This window comes from Quercus robur, chromosome 2 (assembly GCF_932294415.1).
Source record: "Quercus robur chromosome 2, dhQueRobu3.1, whole genome shotgun sequence".
Classification (NCBI taxonomy): Eukaryota; Viridiplantae; Streptophyta; class Magnoliopsida; order Fagales; family Fagaceae; genus Quercus; species Quercus robur.
Window position 1 is genome coordinate 36,514,546 of NC_065535.1, and position 20,342 is coordinate 36,534,887.

The 20,342-nt window shown below is 32.3% G+C and overlaps 1 pseudogene; it reads left to right on the forward strand.

The window, feature by feature from the left end:
• Positions 1-3,525: 3,525 nt before the first annotated feature.
• LOC126713540 (laccase-14-like) lies at positions 3,526-11,450 on the forward strand (annotated as a pseudogene).
• The last annotated feature ends 8,892 nt before the right edge of the window (positions 11,451-20,342 follow it).

A 20,342-nucleotide genomic window follows, 5' to 3' on the forward strand; every position in this document is an offset into this window, starting at 1 on the left:
CAGAAATATGGGATTCCTAAATGGAAAACATTTTATTAAATTTTCAATAATATCTTCTACACATGAAACATGTTAATAATATCCTCCTCACATTGAGAAAGTATATTTTAATCTTTTATTTGATAATTGTGGGGGGGCCAAGGAGAGAACCACTACTAGGCTAGGCCCGAGGACCGTATGGGCCCAATGGCTGGAGAAGAGAGCATCAAGCTAGCCAAGGAAGATCCCTTTCCGCCCCAAGGAAGGTAAGATGAACCACCATGTCAACAGATATAGACCAAAGTGATAGCCATAAATGGGCAAGGGAGGAGAGAGAAAGGGAGGCGTGTTAAAGAAGCACTCATCACCTTCGCATTAAATTCACTACACCAATTAGGACAGTTGCATTAATAGAGGAAGTGATACCTGAATAATACTTGGACAGCCTGTAACTCCCCCGACACTTCTCCTAATGGGCGGATGGGACAAGTGTCAAATGAACAACCACCGCCCTACTGCTAAAGGGCCAAGATCAAGGATAGATTGCAATAAAAGGAGGGGAAAACCCCATTAAAACAAGGGGAAAATTTTTAGATAGAGAGAGGGAGAGAGAAAATTAATCAAACTTGTGTCATTGTTTGCTTCGGAATTCCTTTTTTTGGTTAGCCAAGGGAACATTAATGCGAGACTTTCCCTTCGCTTAATCTTTCTACTTTTTGTTCCACTTTTTCATCTTTGTGCTGGGCCCACTTACCCCACATTTGACTTTGAGCCTAGGAATCTGCGAGTTAGTCTACCATTCCCATCTCTAAACAATTAATTGTAGTGGGCTCATAACCCATGCCCAAGCCCCTAGCCCTTGGGTCCTCGAGAGCTCCAAATTCGCCCTGCACAATAATCTTTTATCATTTATTCTAGATTTATTTTTAAATTAAAATGAATTAAATTCTCTAAATACCCATGTATATATAAAGAGGCTAAATCTTTACTTCCAGTAACACACATGCTGCTATTTTATATCTATATATATATATATATATATATACACACACACACCCCCATATATATTACATAAAACTAAATTTGATGGTAATAAGTTAAAATAATAAAAATAATATCATATCATTCAAAATAACATCGAAGTGGTTAAAAGCTTTATTTGGTTAAGGAAACTATTTTCTTCTCAAATGCGTGATGCCTATTTGTTTTGTCCATAATATTTTCTACAAAATGAGTCATATTTCAATTTTTTTATTTATTATAAAACTATCTAATTTTTCTATGTTTTGTAGCAACCTTATATGAGTTGAAAAACAACTTCTAACTTCCTTTATTTAGTTTGTTGTGAGATAGAGTTGTTTTCCCAAAAAAAAAAAAAATAGTGAAAAAAAAATCTCTAAAAATGAGTTATACTTTTTCTATTGATCAAAAATATTTTTTCTTTGGCTCATTTTTTCTAATACTACCAAACACTGGAAAACACAAAAACTATACGAAAATTTATAATTCAAGGAGATGTAAAGAGAGTGACTGGAAAGTAAACCACGTGCCATCCATCTACACCTTTTATTGTTGAATATATTGCAATAGCTTACTAACCTTCAACAGATCCATCAATGATTATATATATATATATATATATATATAGACACACACACACAAAACAGTTATGATGGTTGTTAGGTTCTAAAAATTTAGAATAATTGGAAAACTATGAACACAATTTTGTCTAGATATGATTCCTAAATCTATAGGTATGATTAAACAATACTCAAGGTGATGCAAGTCAGAATACAAGAAAAATGAAGTTGCAGGTTCAAGGAATTCAAAACATGCTAGGTTCGACCGATTGAGATGTGTTTCTACAGAATTTAATTATGGTCCAATAGCTCATTAAGTGATTAGGGTTTCGTATCTAATTCTCCTATTATTTAAAGGAAACCCTTAAGCACGTTTTAAAGAGACTTTGGAGGTGCTCTTTTGAGATCTAAAAGGTAATGTGCCTTCTCCTTTCAAAGTCACTACCGGAATTTCATCTATAGATTATTAGAACCGGTAGATCTGAAGTTACTACAACAAGATCATATATAGCTAATGATTTAAAGTTTCGAGTGGGATCTCAAAGTCACAAACGTGGGTGTTTGTATTCAGTAAATTCAAATAAAAGAGTCCGTGTATTCGAAACTGCATGTGGTCACCATAATTTTGAAATCCAGACCAGACCGTACGATCCAACCCGGTTAACCAAAAATCGTCCCTTCGAACAATTTTTTTAACCACCGAATCCGTTCAACATAAAAAAATCAGTGACTTGTATGAACATAAGTTGAACCGCCTAGATTTAAGAACCGTAGGTGGGTCTTACGGTTCAGGCCTAGCTTTTTAACAAAAATAAAAAGCAAGCTAAAATGATTTATTTCGGCCGGTAATAAGACAAACAAACATAATATTTTACCTCAGTGCAGTAGTTCGCCACCTAACCCATCGCAAACGATGCAAGGTAGTTTTAGATTTAGGGAAAAATCTATTATAAACTTACATTCTATCATAGTGAATTTGTTGCCTTGAGGATAGTTTAAGTTAAATCCTCCCTAGGTTTTTTATCTTAAAACTAGACTGTTTCATTGGTTTTTGTAATCATCATATCGCTATCTTCTTTACTTTTCCGTACTCAGTGATATGATTGTATGTGTTTAACCTATATCTGAATAACAAACTTAAGTATCAACTTGATTAATTAATTATGTTAAACAATTTAAGTGTTCAGGGTCTAAATGAACTACCAATGGTAATAAAAAAATTATAATTTTAAATATCATAAAAAAATAATATTTATGTGGTTAAAATATTGATTTCTCAAGTAATTTTACATATACAATATTTTTCATAAAAAAATTTTAACTGTTAAATTATCAAATTATTATTTTAAAAAATTATCAAATTAACTTGGATTCTCATTTGCGCCTATTATTGACATCACTTTATTATTTATTATTTATAATCTACCACCTTAGTAATTGTGAATTTAAATTAGAAAAATAGGTGAAAAAAAAATTGTGGTTCTAGACCTATTTTTATTTTATTAAGGAAGTTAATTTCTACTCAAAATGCTATTAATAATATAATATTATATTAAATCATATAACTTATTTAATGGGAGCATGATATACTGTTGTTAAATGTCCCCTAGGTATAGTTTCATTATGCTAAAATCTATAATTAATGGAGATGTAATTTAGAGACTGGAAAGTAGTTCCCGTGCGCCCCATCTATGCTTATTATTGCTGAATATTAATTTTACAATGCTCTACTAACTTTCAACAGTTCCATGAATATTTTTATTGTTTAAAATTAAAAAAAGAGTGTCCAGTATGTTTTTATTTTATACATTGATTAGTAACTATGGGAACTTGGAAGGTTAATTGATAGAGGACTGTCTGGTAATGACCCTCGATTCTCGAAGAAGAATTTCGAGATTCTTTATTTAATTTGTACATATATAGAACACAAAGCACAAGGGGTAGACCATATAAGTAGGTATTGTAAGCAAAGAAAATATTCTTTAAAGGGTGAGAAAATGAATTCCAAGAACAAGTACTCGATGTTAGAGTTTCTGGGTATTCTGATTCTTTTTGAACACTTATTTTGCATGGTTCAAGGTGGTGTCCATTTCTATGACTTTGTTGTAAGGACTTACCACTACTTTCCTTGCCTATTCGATCTGTGAATGTTTTTGGATTTATGAAATTGGGTTTGAGAACCGCCGATGTTTCACCTATCTTGCAATTTCTTTCTCCATAATTTTTTTTTTTTTTTTTTGGATCAAAGATCAGCAGCTTATTGTCTGCTTATATATTCTCTCTTTGTTTGTAGCTTAGGGAGAAAAACTTTACAGGGCTGTGTAGTACAAAGAGCATGCTAGTTGTGAACGACAGTTTCCCAGGGCCGGAAATTAAGGTTCACAAAGGAGACACCGTCTATGTTAATGTCCACAATCAAGGATATTATGGAGTCACTATTCACTGGTATTCTCTTAGACTCTTACACGCTGTTAATTTCTTGCATATCCTGGCACTTCAGTGTGGCTCGATCACTAGAATGACATTTTATTTTGAATAATAATATTGTCATCATTATTATAGGCATGGTGTAAAACAACCAAGAAATCCATGGTTTGATGGTCCAGAATATATCACACAATGCCCCATTCAACCTGGTACAAATTTTACATACGAAATTATATTTTCTAATGAAGAAGGAACTCTTTGGTGGCATGCGCATAGTGATTGGACATGAGCCACAGTTCATGGTGCCATTGTCATTTTGCCTGCTATTGGATCCACCTATTCTTTTCCCAAAGCAGATGGAGAAGAGACCATTGTGCTGGGTAAGAGCGTAAAAATTGAAAATAAGGGTTTAATTTTAAATTATTGAAAATAATTTTTTAGATTTCTTTTACTGCAATAGCATTAGACAACCCACTTTTTCACTTCCAATTTATTGCATGTGCCAACTTTATGTCAGTTTTTTAATAGTTCTTACCGGTTCATATCACTTGCAATTGGAGAATGTATTTTTTAAGACTAAAACCTATTGTGCGCATTTAAAATCGTGTTTTCAATGTACAATTTTTTTTTTTGATAAGTTCAATGTACAATTTTAATTGCATTTCGTGTGTGTATAGATCGAGTATAGACATGTGTGAAAGTGTGTATTTACATATGCGGAGTGAATCATGGTGCACTTTTCTTTTCTTTAATGTTTTCATTTTATTCTATTGCCGCTTTTCTTGAGGAACTTCTCTATTTTTTGAAATACTCAAGGATTTGGGCGGGAAAAGCTAATTACCTAATTCTCCCCGGATCAGCTGAAATTTATATTAACTTCTTATTTTAATAATGACTAAATAATTAAATTTATTTATTTATAACCTTTTAAACTTTTTAGGCAACCGTACTGAGTCTTTCACCACTACGTAACTTTTGACTGTAATTACCCTTCCAAAAAGTCATTTAGATGCCGTTTGGGGGTGGGCATTTGCATTTACAAGTTTGTGCTTTTAGATTTTTTATTTTTTTTTCCTACTTGTGTACAGTAATATCACATGAGTTTATTGTATAGGGATAAAAATTACTATTCACATACTGTTTATGGCACTGTTTACATACTAAAAAATATTAAAATGGGTTCCACGGTACTGCTCAAATATTTAAAAATTATTTTGTTACAGTGTTTTCAGTTTTCAGTTTCAGTAACAATAAGTTTAATCCATATCATACAAAGTAATAAGGCTACATCAGAGCTCATAATTCTTTTTTTTTTTTTAAGAAATAAACAAATATCATACAAAAGGACAAAGAAATGAGTTCTAACATAAAGCACATCACAATTCAATTCAAAAACTATAGTAAATTTTAGGGTGTGTTTGATAAAAAAGTTTAAGAACCTAAAACTTGGAAACTTTAAAAAAAAATAGTAAATTACTATTTTAACTAAGATATTTTTTTTAATTTAAAACTATTCAACTAAAAGGTATAGGTATTTTAAAGAGTTTAAGAATTTATGTGAAGATATTTTAGTACGCCAAATGATAAAACCCAAACAGAAAATCCTGTTATTAATAATATAGATGAGAAAAATTGGAACTTTTTTATTAGCTATATGTTTTTCTAAGTGTGAGATGACCCCATGTAATTTTTTGTTCACGTAATGATGTTTATATAATGACATAATGATTTTTATTTTAATTAAACTTACTTTTATCAAGTATTGGGGCTGTTAAATTCATGTGACCTCTAAGAAATGAAAGAAACGCTAATAATCTAATAAATAAAGCCCGAAATAGCAGTATATTGTTATATAATATTATAATTCACAAAAGGAAAACGAAACAAAATCACAGAAACATTTTTGGTACTTTTTTCAGATATTATTAACACAATAAAATTGGTCTCTCGTTTCTCCTTTTTGTTAAATTTTTTAACCAATCCATTGATTTTCTATGTAATAATTTTTTTTTTCAAATCTTCTTTTCATCGTATTGCTTGTTTAAGATATAAAAATTAGATTGCATATATTTTTCTTTTCAATATTAATTTTCTTACTATGAATTGTTACTATCAAAAACAAAAAAAAATTGTTAATTTTTACGCATATGTTATGTTGAAAGGCTGCTTGCTTCTGAAAGAAAAAAAAAACTATCATGGTATGTAAATCAAATTAGCAATTTAAATCATGAAGCACTAATTTATTGTTTAGTTCAGTTTCTATATATATGCATCAAAATGATATTACCTAATAATTATTGCACATTTCCTTTCTTTTAGATATATATATATATATATATTTATATATATATATATATATATAGAAACTAGGAAAAGAAAATCGTTCTTAAGGAACCATTAAAAAAAAAAAGTCATTTTTTTAAATATTTATGAAGTAAATTTTTTTTAGATGGCTTTTGAAAAAAAAAATAAAGAATAACTTCTTAAAACAACTTTAACTTTTGTAATCACTAAATTTACTACTATTTTTTTTTTTAGGAAAAAATTTACTACTATTAAGATCTAAAACTCTCTTATAGCTCAATGGATACTTTTTGGTATTTTGATATTTTCAAAAGAAATATCTAATATTCAAATCATTTTTTCCTTTACCAAGGAAAAAAAAAATTAACTTTGTTGACACAAATGTGGCTCCGCATATGAATCACAATTGATTCGCCTATGCCGGTTCATGTATCTAATTATTACCATTGGTGGTAATAATTAGATACATGAACCGGTGAAGGCTAGGATTTACGAGAATTTCAACGCCTAATCCCCAATTGGTGAACAAAGTCAAAAATTAATTTTCTATAGAAAGACTAAATACATTGCACAATAGTTCTTACTTTTTCTTCTTCCCCTTTTTTTTTTTTTTTTTTTTGTCGAATATATACTGAGTAGAATCAAGAAAATAATATCTCCATCATTAATCTTTTCGTGATTCAATTTCCAGCCCCGTTCCAACTTGTCAATACTCAATAGTCAATAGGTCAAAGACCATCTTTTGATAATTTTTTAAAATATAAGTTTTTTTTTTTCTCTTTTACTTTTTTCTAAATATAAAATTTAATAATTATTAAGACATATTTATTGTACTGTATTTGAATATGAAATTATTTAGTCTACCATTAAAAAAAATTGACTTGATAAGATTTTAATCAAAATTTTATAGAATTAAATTTAAAATCAATTACACATATATATTAAAAAGAATAAATATTACAAGATTAACAAAAAGTCAAACAACTTTTATTTTATATATATTCTACATTATAGATTATAGATATATAAGTTCACTTTATTGTGGGATGAATAATTATTTGCAAATGATTCCTTTTTTTTCCCCAACTCGTTATCAAGCAATTAAATTTTATTAGATATATATCCAATGTTTTTCTATTTTTGGTTCTAAAGTAAAATCCTATCTTGGAGATTGTGTCATGAATCATGAATGGTCAACTTGGAGACTTTGCAACATCCAAAAGTGGGATCTTTTTTATTTTTATTTTTTTTATTTTTTTTTCGTTTCGCCAACAGATCGATTTGATTAGATCGGAGAAATACAAGTGACCAAAGAAATCTCTAGTTTAAACACCGAAAAAAAAAAAAAAAAAAAAAAAAAAAGTATTTATTAATTTTACCTTACGTCTAACTCAGTCTATTGAATATACAGCGGCCTGGTATAAGGGAAATTTAAAGGAAGAGGTACATGAAGCCCTTGAAGCTGGTAGTGATTTGCCACATTCCGATGCTTATACCATAAATGGTGAACCGGGAGATTTTTGTGCCTGCTCCAAGGGTATGTCACAAACTTTAAGTTCACATTTCTTCTAGGTTCACGTACAATTATTTTTACTACAATTTACTTGAGTAATTAATTGTAAGTGGTGGACAATTTCCTTTACATGGAACTAACGCTTCTTTTTTCCGTCACTCAAAGTTGATCATTTCAACAAATTTTGGTGAAAAATTGTCTTTAAGCTTTGTCTAAAAGTAAATTGACATATTTAACAATGATGTTAATATTTGCAGAAACAACATACCATTGGACAGTGGATTACAACAAGACCTATCTTCTTCGTATAATCAATGCTGTCATGAATGCAGAATTGTTTTTTGCGGTAGCTCAACATAATCTCACAGTTGTTGGGATGGATGGACGTTATGTTAAACCTTTAGCTACAAGTTACATAATGATAAGCCCAGGACAAACAATGGATGTCTTAATCACAACAAACCAGTCTCTTGGTCGCTATTATATGGCTGCTAGACAATACTCAAGCGAAGACGCCTCTGTTACAGCATTTGATCATGTCAATGCAACTGCAATTCTCCAATATGAAAGCAACTATAGTTTCCCATCATCTCCTTCCTTTCCAACTACACTTCCTTTTTACCTGGATTATATCGCTGCCTTAAACTTCACTAATCGCATTAGGAGCTTAGCTAGCTATGAATACCCCGTAAACGTTCCCTTGAACATAACTACCAAAATGTATGTAACAGTTTCCATGAATACAATCTTCTGTCGAACGTGTTCTGGAGGAATTGATGATGAGATATTAGGGACAAGCTTGAATAACATAAGTTGGGTCAACCCAAGTACCGATGTGCTACAGGCTTACTACAGGTTTTGTTATTTCCTCCCTCTCCTTTTTTTTCGTTGTTTGATTGTTGGAAAAGGCAAGGTATGCATTTGCATAGTTTTACCCTTTTCTCCTTGAGAATTGTAGACTTTGTAGTTCATTTCATTTTTCTTAAATGATTTAAAAAAGGGTAGGTTGGGTATAAACTTTAAATTGAGATATGGGATGACAACTTTAAAATAAAATATTTTCTGATATCTAAGTATCAATTAAATAAGATGTATAATTTTCTTATTATATTTTTCAATTAATTTTTTCCTAATTTTTAAGATATAAAATGACTAATTATATTTGTGTTTAAGGTCCGTTTGGATACAGCTGAAAACTGAAAACTGAAAAATACTGTAGCAAAATAATTTTTATATGTGTGAATAGTATCGTGGAACTCATTTTTAATGAAAAAGTTGCTGAAAAGTGAGATTTGTGGGTCGTGTGACTGAAAAGTTGCTGAAAAAGTTACTATGTGAACACTGTTTACACCCCAAAGTCAACAATCACACGGCTTGAAAAAAAAAAAAAAAAAAGTTGAAAACACAGACGTGAAAGCTGGGAAGCGCAAAACGCGCTTCCCAAACGCACACTAAATTTTACAAACATATTATTTTAATTTAGTACATATGCTGGGGTATTATTTTTTTTGTGTTGAAAAACTTCTTTTAGAAATTGTAGTTGGTAAAATAAACCTAAACCATTAATATTAGAATAAACCATGTTTGATAAGCACTTGAATATATTTGTGAACTATCATCATCTTGTGAGCTATATTAGAACAATTATGGTGTCTTTTTCTACTTAGAAACCTTAGGCAGTTCCCTGAATAGCCTAGCAAGGGACTTGCCCCTCACAGTACAAAAGTTGAAAAAAGTGTTGGCTTTTGCTAAAATGACCACAAAAGAAGTTTGTTACATGGGTTTCTTGTAAAGTATCCTTGGTCATTGCTTAATTTTAATAAAACTTTATGCAGAATGATTTACCATCATGTAGTATATTCACTTTTAAGTTTTAACATTGTACTTAATGTAGTTATATCAACTGAAAGACTCCCCTATAAAATTACATATGTCAAGTAGGTTTCCAGCTCAAATATTTTATGGAAAAGAGGTTTTGCAATTTTTTCTCAACCAAAATTGTTCAAAGTTCACAGTTTTAAAAGTAATAACAAGTACTCCTATAAGCCAACCATTATCTTGCTCACAAGACCTTAAGTGGCCTCCTCTGATTTATGTTCACGCGGACATTAAACAAACATATCTTAATTTATAGGATATATGGAAATACTAGATTTATATTATGTTAAAGGTATACCCTACAGCCATATATGCCTGTATGTTTGAAAAATATGATCAAGTTGAGATTTCTTGTGCAGGAATATTAGTGGAATTTACACCACAGATTTTCCCGACCAACCACCTTCATACTATAACTTTACTGGTGATGAATTTCCAGATAGCATTGAATTAACAGTCCAAGGGACTAAGGTGAAGGTGTTGAATTACAATGAGGCAGTCGAGATAGTTTTCCAAGGGACTAACGTGTTAACAGGCTCGGTGAATCATCCGATGCATATGCATGGATATAGCTTCTATGTGGTCGGTACAGGTTTTGGGAATTTCAATAATGAAATTGACCCAAAACATTATAATTTGGTTGATCCTCCTGAAGTGACTACCTTTGGAGTTCCTAAGAATGGATGGGTTGCCATCAGATTTGTGGCAAATAATCCTGGTGTGTTCTTCTCTTCCCTTTAGTTGTTCTTGACTTCTTGTTTTCTTAGGTATTTTTTCCTTTTATAAAGAAATTGCATCCATTTTAAAGATTGTAAGCATGGGTATGGGATGGGGTTCAAGTGATAGTCAACTAGTATAGTGATGACATATTTTATAATGCTTCATGTATGCTGTTCAAACCCAACTTTTACCTCCCCATTATTTACCTATTAAAAATATATATATAACGTGGATGTGGGATTAATATTTATATGACTATATGTTATGGTTAGAAGTATTAGCTCAAACAACATCTAGATGTTGTCCTTGAAGTCCCTGATCATGTATCCGGCCTTCTGAAAAAAAAAAATATATATATATATATATATATTTTTTTTTTTTTTTGAGAAACAAAATAAAAATAAAAATAACCAAAAACGGTCCAGGTACATAATAACATCTATAAAATATATTCAAATTTTTTATCAATTTTATAATAAAAAAATTTACAAACTGACCTAATAATAAATTTGACTAGTATCATATTATTAATATATTAAATATATTTATTAATTAGTTTTTATTTGTATATTAAAAATTAATTTTTTAGTTTATAAGATCTATGTAGTAAAATTTGTAATATCTCTAATATCAATTAAAAAAATACAATAAAACTGAACCTAAATGATATTACCTTCTTCTCAAATAATAATAATAATATTACCTTCAAGTTTTTTTTTTTGAGAAAGTAGTTCATTTATATGTCATACTAAGATCAAATGATTTTTTGGCAGGTGTATGGTTTTGGCACTGTCATTTAGATCGACACATGAGTTGGGGCATGGACACGGTCTTTATTGTAAAGAATGGTGACACTATTGAGACAAGCATCCGCAAACCCCCTGCTTATATGCCTTCCTGTAAAGTTCCGCTGAAATCCTATGGTTATGGATTGGATGAAAAATCCAACACATAATCTTATTTGATTAATTTGTCTATGTCAAAAGCCTATTTAACATAGTGTTACATTAAAATAATTTGCAATCAAGAGACTTTCTTCTTTTATTTAATTATTGTTATTTTTAGATAAAAGAAATAAAAGTTATTATTAAAAAGAGATACAGGCCGGACAACAGAAAGTATAGGCGAAACCATTACAGACATGAATAGCCATAGTAGCACCAATACAGAATAATCTAATCAATTAGATAAAACATGTGCAATATTGGACTGATTCTTTTGACCTCCAAAGACAATCAGCTACTGCTGGACATGGGCAAAGAAATTCTATTCGCTGCTTTATTGTAATCCTACAACAGGATTTGAGCCATATCCAATAGTTGCTGAGGTGAAGTTAGGTTCTCTCAAAATAATATTTAGGCAAAAATCTAAAACTAACTCTCTAATTTTCAGCTTTTGTCATTTCAGTCCTCTAACTTTCAGTTTTGTCGTTTTAGTTTCCTAAGTTTCAATTTTTGTCAATTTAGTATTCTATTAGATCCAATTAAGTGGTGTCGTTAAGTGAGTCAAAACGACACTGTTTTGGCTCTATTTTTTTATAATATATTTCATAATTAAAAGAAAATAAAACAACTGTTATTAAAAAAAAACACACACACACATTGAAGGGGAACGATGCCCTGAAATCAAAACCAAAATACATGACTCACTATAGCCCTAACTGAGAAAATAGGGGGAAAATGAGAGCAGTTTGGGTGGGCAAGGAAGACTGAGTTTGAGATTCATGTCTCCAATTCTCAGTGAGATTCTCCTTTCTGGGTGTATGATAAATTCCACCTTCAAGCACAGGACACACTTAGTTCAATCCTTCTGATTCGTGTTCCTTTACTGGTTGTACTACATTTCACGATTTTTGCCTATCTCTGATAAATTAGGCTATATTATTGTTATTATTATTATTATTATTATTATTATTATCTACTATATTAGTGTAATTTAGTATCTGGGTCCTGGTAATCTCTCTCTTAGACTACTCTTATTGTGAAAAAAGCTACAAACATTTCTATGGTTTCAACATGGCTTCCTCTAGTGGAACATCTTCAGGGTCATCTTTGCTTCAAAACTCAGGTTTTGAGGAAGACTTGCAAGCTTTGATGGATCAGAGGAAGAGGAAGAGAATGGTATCAAATAGAGAATCAGCAAGGCGAACTCAAATGAGGAAACAAAAGCATTTGGATGATCTGGTGGCTTAGATGCTTAGCTCAGGAAAGAGAACCATCAGATCATTCAAAATGTCAATATCACCACGTAGCATTTCATGAATATTGAGACTGAAAACTCAATACTGAAGTATAGTATAACTTATAAATATTCACAAGTGCAAGGTTAAAATATTCACAACTTTTCTCCACCGGTACTAACAATATTGATTTGATCTCTGTGTGGGCGCAACAGGGGGAGTACACCTCAGCTGAGTGGACCGCAGTAGAGAAGGAAATGGAATTGCCACCTAGATTGGTCTAGAAAACATAAATATAGCGCCCTTTGTGGAAGGATTTACTACCAATGCACATGTCCAAAGTTTAGGTATAGGGATGGGAAGGAGTTAGGCACCCAACCCCACCCAACTCATGGGTCAGCTTCCACTTACCGTATCTTACGTTTTAATCTCATTAAAGGCACATTCAACATTTATCATTCTAGACTCACACACATGCTAGCATACATCTAAGCAATCAACATGACACTTTCCATCCCAAATCCTAACATACATCTATCACACATATCATCATATTACATCTAAGGCAGAAACATAGACATGGCAGCGTCAAACAAGCATGTTATTACACTTTAATCATAAAAAATATGGCATCCAAGCAAGCTTATTCATGTTCATCAACCTAAGAGAAAATCATATTCCAAACAAATGTATGTTCATACGAATGCATGACTTATCTCTCATTGTACCACAACACCTATGCATCAATGCATGATCATGTTATATGTATATTCATGGCACATCAATAAGATTGAAGATAAACCCTAATCTAGCATGTAAAGAACAAACAATGAACAAAACATGGAGGCAGAGACATATAAATATAGAAAACTATGACAGAACACAAACATATTAAATAAATAAAACAAAGAAACAAAAGTCAAAATGTTCAAATTAGGATTTCTAGGCATAAGTATGCGTGCGCATACATAGGGCCTATGTACGCAGCACAATTGTATGCATATGCATACTTCAAGTATGCGTGTGCATGCAATAAGCATGCGTATGCATACATGCCCTAAACCCTAATCTAGAAAACAAGAACACAGCTGCACAGAAACTAAATTTAGCAACCTAGCATACTTAAAACAATAAATAAATAAAGCAAACTTAAGCTAAACAAACATGTTAAACATATATAAAACAAAAGAAGCAAGAGAAAAATAGATTTAATAAAAGAAAATGAGGCAAGAAAAGCTAGACCCTTTACCTCCAAAACAAAAGCTCCTTGACTTGATTTTGACCATTCCTCTCAGTCAATCTAGTCACAACCAAACTAAAATAAGTTAGTTAAACCTTGAAACTCGAAGATCAAGACCAGAAAATGTCTCAATCAGAAAAATATTAACTTAAGGAGGTTTTGTAAAAAAAACTTCCTCTTTGATTCACTATTTCTAATGAATCTTGTGTTTTTCCTTCGAATTTTCTGTGTGTTTTGAAAAGGTACCATGTATGGCTTTTTATAGTTAGAAAATAGGGGTTTGGAACGACTCCCAAACGATGTGGGATTCATTCCAAATGAAATTTTAAATGCAAAAGACTTGCATTTCATAGCTTCTAGAACCCTAGCATGCACACGCATGCCTGTGTATACGTACGCATGCATGAAGCCCGTGCACGTAGAGCTTGAGCATGCATGCACATATGCGTGTATGCGTACGCATGCCCTAGGGTTTCTGTAGCCTTTAGTTTCCAAAAATATCTTATTTAGTTCATAAAAGAGTTATATTTTTTTCAAAAACACTTTCCTCAAGTCAATTTCAATCAGATTGGGCCTTAAACTAACCTTGAGCGTTAAAATTCCAACATCATTGGGGAACAAGGGACCAAGTCGTAAGAGGTACAAAATGCAGTATCTATACTCTAGTAGATGCTTGTTGAGTTAGAAGGTTACAGAACCTCACAGATCTCACAAGAGTTGAAAAACATGTATTAAGGTTTTGCTTTTATACCTAACAGTGTTGGACTCAAACCTTAAACGTATCACTAGCTTTTGGGAATTCTTTAAAATTTTGCAAATCATAGTTCGATCGGTTGAAGGACTCTCTCGATCAGTCAAGCTCTTTAGTTTCTAAAATATTTTTTCTGTAGCTTGTACATTCTTAAATCTTGACTTGTATCAACTTGAGCAATGTCTAAACCTTTTCAAAGACAAAGGTCTTATACTAGACTAGTTTTTGTACTCGGTTTGACAACATACAACAAATTTAGTTTCTAAACATTTAATCCTAAATATTTAGAACTTAACAGAACTCACAAGGACTTGTATGAATATAGGAAAATTAATTAAAGCTTGACTAAATAAATCTTAATCTAGTTTAATAAAAATTGATTATTTTGAAGTTAAATAAAACTAAGCAAATAATTAATCTAAGCAAAGTTATAATATAAAGCAGTAAAGAGATTAAACAATCTAGAAAAATGAATTAAAGTTTTGGAATCTGTCTTATTAATTCATATCAATATATATTCATGATCATCAACTTTTCTCAAACTACTGTATAATAATCTAGAATTCAATCTTGTTATTACGAAAGATATTAGCATTAAAATCAAATTTTAAAATCTAAAGCAGTTCTTCTTTACTTCCTAAATGTAAAGTCAAATAATCAATTGTAAATGAACTTCAAGGACAAAGAATTGCTGGCTGAACTTCAAGGAAATTGTGTTTCTTGATGTACAAGGAAATTTCTCTTACTAACCACACGGGTTGCCTTCTATCATTATACTTAAGAATCCATTGGCTTTACTTTTACTAATGGTGCTTTTACCTATATTTATGGTTTGCAATTATAAGGTTGTAACGCAGACAGTCTCTGGATCATCTTCATATTATGACTAGATTTAATTTTTATCAATTTAACAGAAATAATGAATGCTAATTGATTTTAAATAAAATCACTATTTTAAGTTTTAGATTTATTAACTACCGAACCCTTATAATATTGATCCGTTTAAAACAAATGAAGATCATCATGTTCTATTTGAAGAGAAGTATCTTGACATTATTGTATTATAATGTCAAAAACAAACAAACATGGATATCATATGCTAACAAGTAAGAATATCATATGGTCATAATAACAATGAACATATCTCATAGTATCATTTGCCGATGCTTATTTTGGGGAAAACAAGTATACGTATCAGCAAAAGATTTCACGCTTCTGTCTCTAACATTTGTCATAGTTGACCAAGATGATTTATTATTATTATTATTGATGGAAAAGCAACTAACTTTATTGAGAATGAAAGGCAACAAGTACATCATGAAAAAAAAAAAAAAAAAAAAAAATTGTTCTAAAAAATAAGGACTTTCTTCAATTCAAACAGAAAAATCAACAATGTCGAAAGCATGTTTAATTAGCTAACAAATGAGCAGAGCAATTGTCTTGTCTACATACATGAGAGATCTCTACTTGTTGGAATTCATGCATAGAGGATAACATACGATAAACAATTGGTGCAACTGAAGAAGGAGGTGGAGATTATTCACACAAATCCTTGGAAATAATGAGAAAGCTACCTTCTAAGATGAAATCATGAATACCCATATTCTTAGCAAATTGGAAGCCGGTTTCAAAAGCTTTTGCTTCCGTATCAAGAGCCCCAAGCGGTGCCTTAATTTTTTTTGCTAAGAGCTGCTATTACTCTTCCTTCCTCATCTTGGATAATAACACCCATCCCAGCTCCCTTGTCGTTTGAAAAAGATGATTTAATTATTGGATAGAACACACATGGCAATTGTAAGTATGGCATGTCATCTCCAAATTAAAGTACATCACACAATGTCCAATTTAATCGTTGCTACTGGACACGAGCCAATATCCACTTGATAACTGTTGAAATCACTTGCCAATCCCCCAAGCGATCTGGACACCAAAAAAGAAAAAACCTATGCTAGTATGCTAATACTTTTACAAATACGCTGATTTTTTTTTTTTTTTTGTGCCTAAAAGCTGCAAATATATTGCTTGGCAAGGAAAAAAAAATATAAGGAAAAATCATTTTTCTTACATGCAAGATATGTGAGTGCTAGTAATATTAAGCACGTTGTATTAAATTTGAATTATTACATGTAGAATTTTGCAAGGTCAAAGGTAGAGATCGAGATACCGAATGTCAAAAGTTGAAGGATATAAGATGCTAGTGATCAACCGTGTGAGTCCTATTCAGCAACAAAAAAAAAAAAAAAAAAAATGGGTCCAGCCTGGCGATCAAAGGCTTATTGGATAATTTTTTGTCACCAATGTTCTGGCAAAGTGGCAATCAAGCGTCTGCTATGCCTATTGTAAAAATTTTCAAATTAGGTAACGGAACTTTTTTTTTTTTTTTTTTTTGGATAAAAAATATTTAACTTTATTAAGACAAAGATAAAAATAATACATCCAGAACCAAAGCTGACTCAATTATACTAGGATTTTTCTTTATTCAAGTTACATAACTAACAACATTCTTAGCATATTGAGCCAAGATGTATGCTAAGTAGTTGCCTTGTCTTCTGACATATGATATTAATTTGTACTCATCTAAACTCCTAAAACTTATTGCAAAGCCCCTTAATAATATTACTTATCGCAATTGGTGGATCACTCACACCATTCAAAGCATTAGCCACAATTTGGGAGTCACACTCTACAATTACTTCCTGTATAACTACATCCTAGGCAAAAATAACACCTTATTCCATCGCTTTAGCTTCAACTTCCAGTGGTCTCAATGGGAGAGATAGGTGTTTGCTTAAAGTTGTCGTTACTCTTCCCTCATTGTCTTGAATAACAGCCTCCACACCAGCCAATTAAAAGCTAGAAAAGATTGCTCCATCAACCAGATCCACACGCAGAGTGACACTGAAGTTGGCTATTTGAAATTCGTCCAGCAAAAATCTAGCCTTATGAAGAATTGCCCCATTAACTTGACTCAGTTTACCTTGACGAACTTCGTTTCGATTATACCATATACTCCAGCCACCATGATCACGAGCTCCAAAATTTCTTCCCCCAATTTTTGCTCAAATTTTAAGTGCCACAAGAGATTGATAAAGTAGGGGAATATCGTCCCATGATTATCAAATGGAATTCCAGTGAGTTTCCACACTTCTTGAGCTTTTTCACAATCCCAAAGGATATGGTCATTACTCTCTAGCTCACAACTACACACTACACATAGGGGATCCTCAGTAATCTTCCTACGATATAAGTTATCCATTGTCAGCAGTATGTTTTTACTAGCTCTCCAATCAAATGACCTGACCTTGTTTGGAATATAAAGCTGCCACAAATCTTTCCAAAATTTGTTTCTGATTTTACACATTGGACAGACCCCCAGCAAATCCAACTATAGACATCAAAATTTTATGATGTATTCATAGACGTCCAATCAATCATGATCATGTATTTTTTTTTTATTAAATTAAGTTATAATTGATGATGTAGATAGTTATCAAATGAATTCAAGTCACATGGCAACATCAAATGAAAAAGGCCAAGTGGCAACTTCAGAAGAAAAGACTCATATGGAATATTCTCATTAAATGCAAGACCAAAATCAAAGTCAAAATCGTATTTAAATTTAAAATTTGTAATTAACTCTCAATAAATGCTAAGTGAAAAAATTCCAAATTAAAGACCATTGAGTTGCCTATAAATAGAGGCTTCTCATATGAAAAAAGGGAGAAGAAACTTAGAGAGAAAAACCCTACTAACACTCTGCCAAAATAGAGAGTCATCTCTAAGTCCAAAAGAGCACTCTTACTCCCTTAAAATCAATGCTTATTTCTACTTCTTTAAATCAAAGTAGAGATTTTCCTTCATTTAAATTTGAGATCAAGCCAACGACCCTCAGCTTCAAATCAAAACTCAAGTACATCCAACTTGGAGACATCAAAGTACAATTCAAGATCAAGCTTCATACCCTTTCAGATCGTAAAGTTACTTGAAGATCGAATCAAAGGAGTTTTATTGTATTCTTTCATTGTAAAGAGTCATACAAAAGATTGTACTCACATATATACAAATCAATATAAATTGATAATTTGTTACATCATTTTGTGATCGTGTGGTTCATCTTTTACGAAAATTGTGTGTACAAAATTCTGGCACGCCTGGTGGGACCTCTCTGCCTCTCATCTCTTTCTCCATCCTAGAAATCTTTAAGTCTTTAATCTACCAAGGTCAATGGCTTCAAAGAAGTCTTAAATGCCCAAGAATGCTACCAAGAGCATTGGAGGGTCAATAAGCAGCAGTACTTCTACAAGTCTCATGACTCGAAACAAAACTAAGGCAATGGAACTCTTCACATCACAAGAAGCCGATAGGAAAGCTCCTATGACCAAGCTCATCAATGCCTCTACTCAACCAAAGACATTCATCTTCTTGAGCACTTTAAGGGCAAGAAAGCACACCATCGCCAAGAAGGAAAATCCAACATTCACTCCAGAGGACTTAGTGAGAGGGGGCAAATCATCCTACTCTGCATTAAAAACTAAGTCAAGCACTACTTCATGTCTAGGTTCTTCCCCAGGATCCTCTTAAGAGGTTACCTCTTCAATCTTCTCGAGAAGCTCATCTCGTACGATATTCATGTCGAACATGATGACGGAGACTACTACCGTTGATGAAAAGATTGTTGAAATGGGACGTACCATCGCTAAACTTACCAAGACTGTGGAGGAGAAGGACCTTTAAATCACCACCCTTATGAACAAGCTTGAGGTTCAGAATCGAGGGAAGTTAGCAATGACCAATCTTAAACTCAACAACATATGTTGCAAGGGGCTCATACATCCTCTCCAAAGAAGGCTGACAACCAACACGAAAGCACTACCTTCATCGCTTCTCCATCAGTCTAGCAATTGCAAGACATGATAGCAAATACTATTCAAGCTCAATATGGAGGCGCACCTCAAAGTTCTCTTATGTATTCAAAGCCATACACAAAGAGGGTTGACAACTTATGAATGCCTGCAGGTTATCAACCTCCTAAGCTTCAACGATTTAAGGGGAAGGGAAATTCCAAACAACACATTGCCTACTTCGTCGAAACTTGTAACAATGCTGGCACAGAAGGAGATCACCTTGTAAAATAGTTTGTCCGCTCCCTTCGAGGGAATGCCTTTGATTGGCACACTGATCTTGAGCTTGAGTCCATTGACAGTTGGGAGCAAAGGGAAAGAGAGTTTTTGAATCGCTATCACAATACTCATCACACAGTAAGCATGATGGAACTAACAAACTTAAGGCAATGGAAGGATGAACCTGTTGCTGACTACATTAACCGTTGGTGCTCTTTAAGCCTTAATTACAAAGATCGCCTTTCAGAAGCATCTGGGGTGGAAATGTGCATCCAAGGTATGCATTAGGAACTACTTTACATCCTTCAGGGGATCAAGCCTCGTACCTTTGAAGAACTTGCTACTCGGGCTCATGATATAGAGCTTAGCTTGTCTAGCCATGGAGAAAAATGCCTGCCTGTTGATAAAGATACAAAGAGAGGTCACAAGTTCTCCAAGTTGACTGTTAAGGAGTCTCTCGCCATCACTATAGAGCCTATTCATTACAAGAAGAACACAAGTCTATCAAAAGAAAAGGAAAGGCGTCAACCCACCTTAAGAGAGATGGAAGAAAGGACATATCCTTTTCTAGACTCTGATGTTTCAGGAATGCTTAATGACCTCCTAGAGAAATAAAAAATAAAAAAATAAAAAAAATAAGCTACATGAATG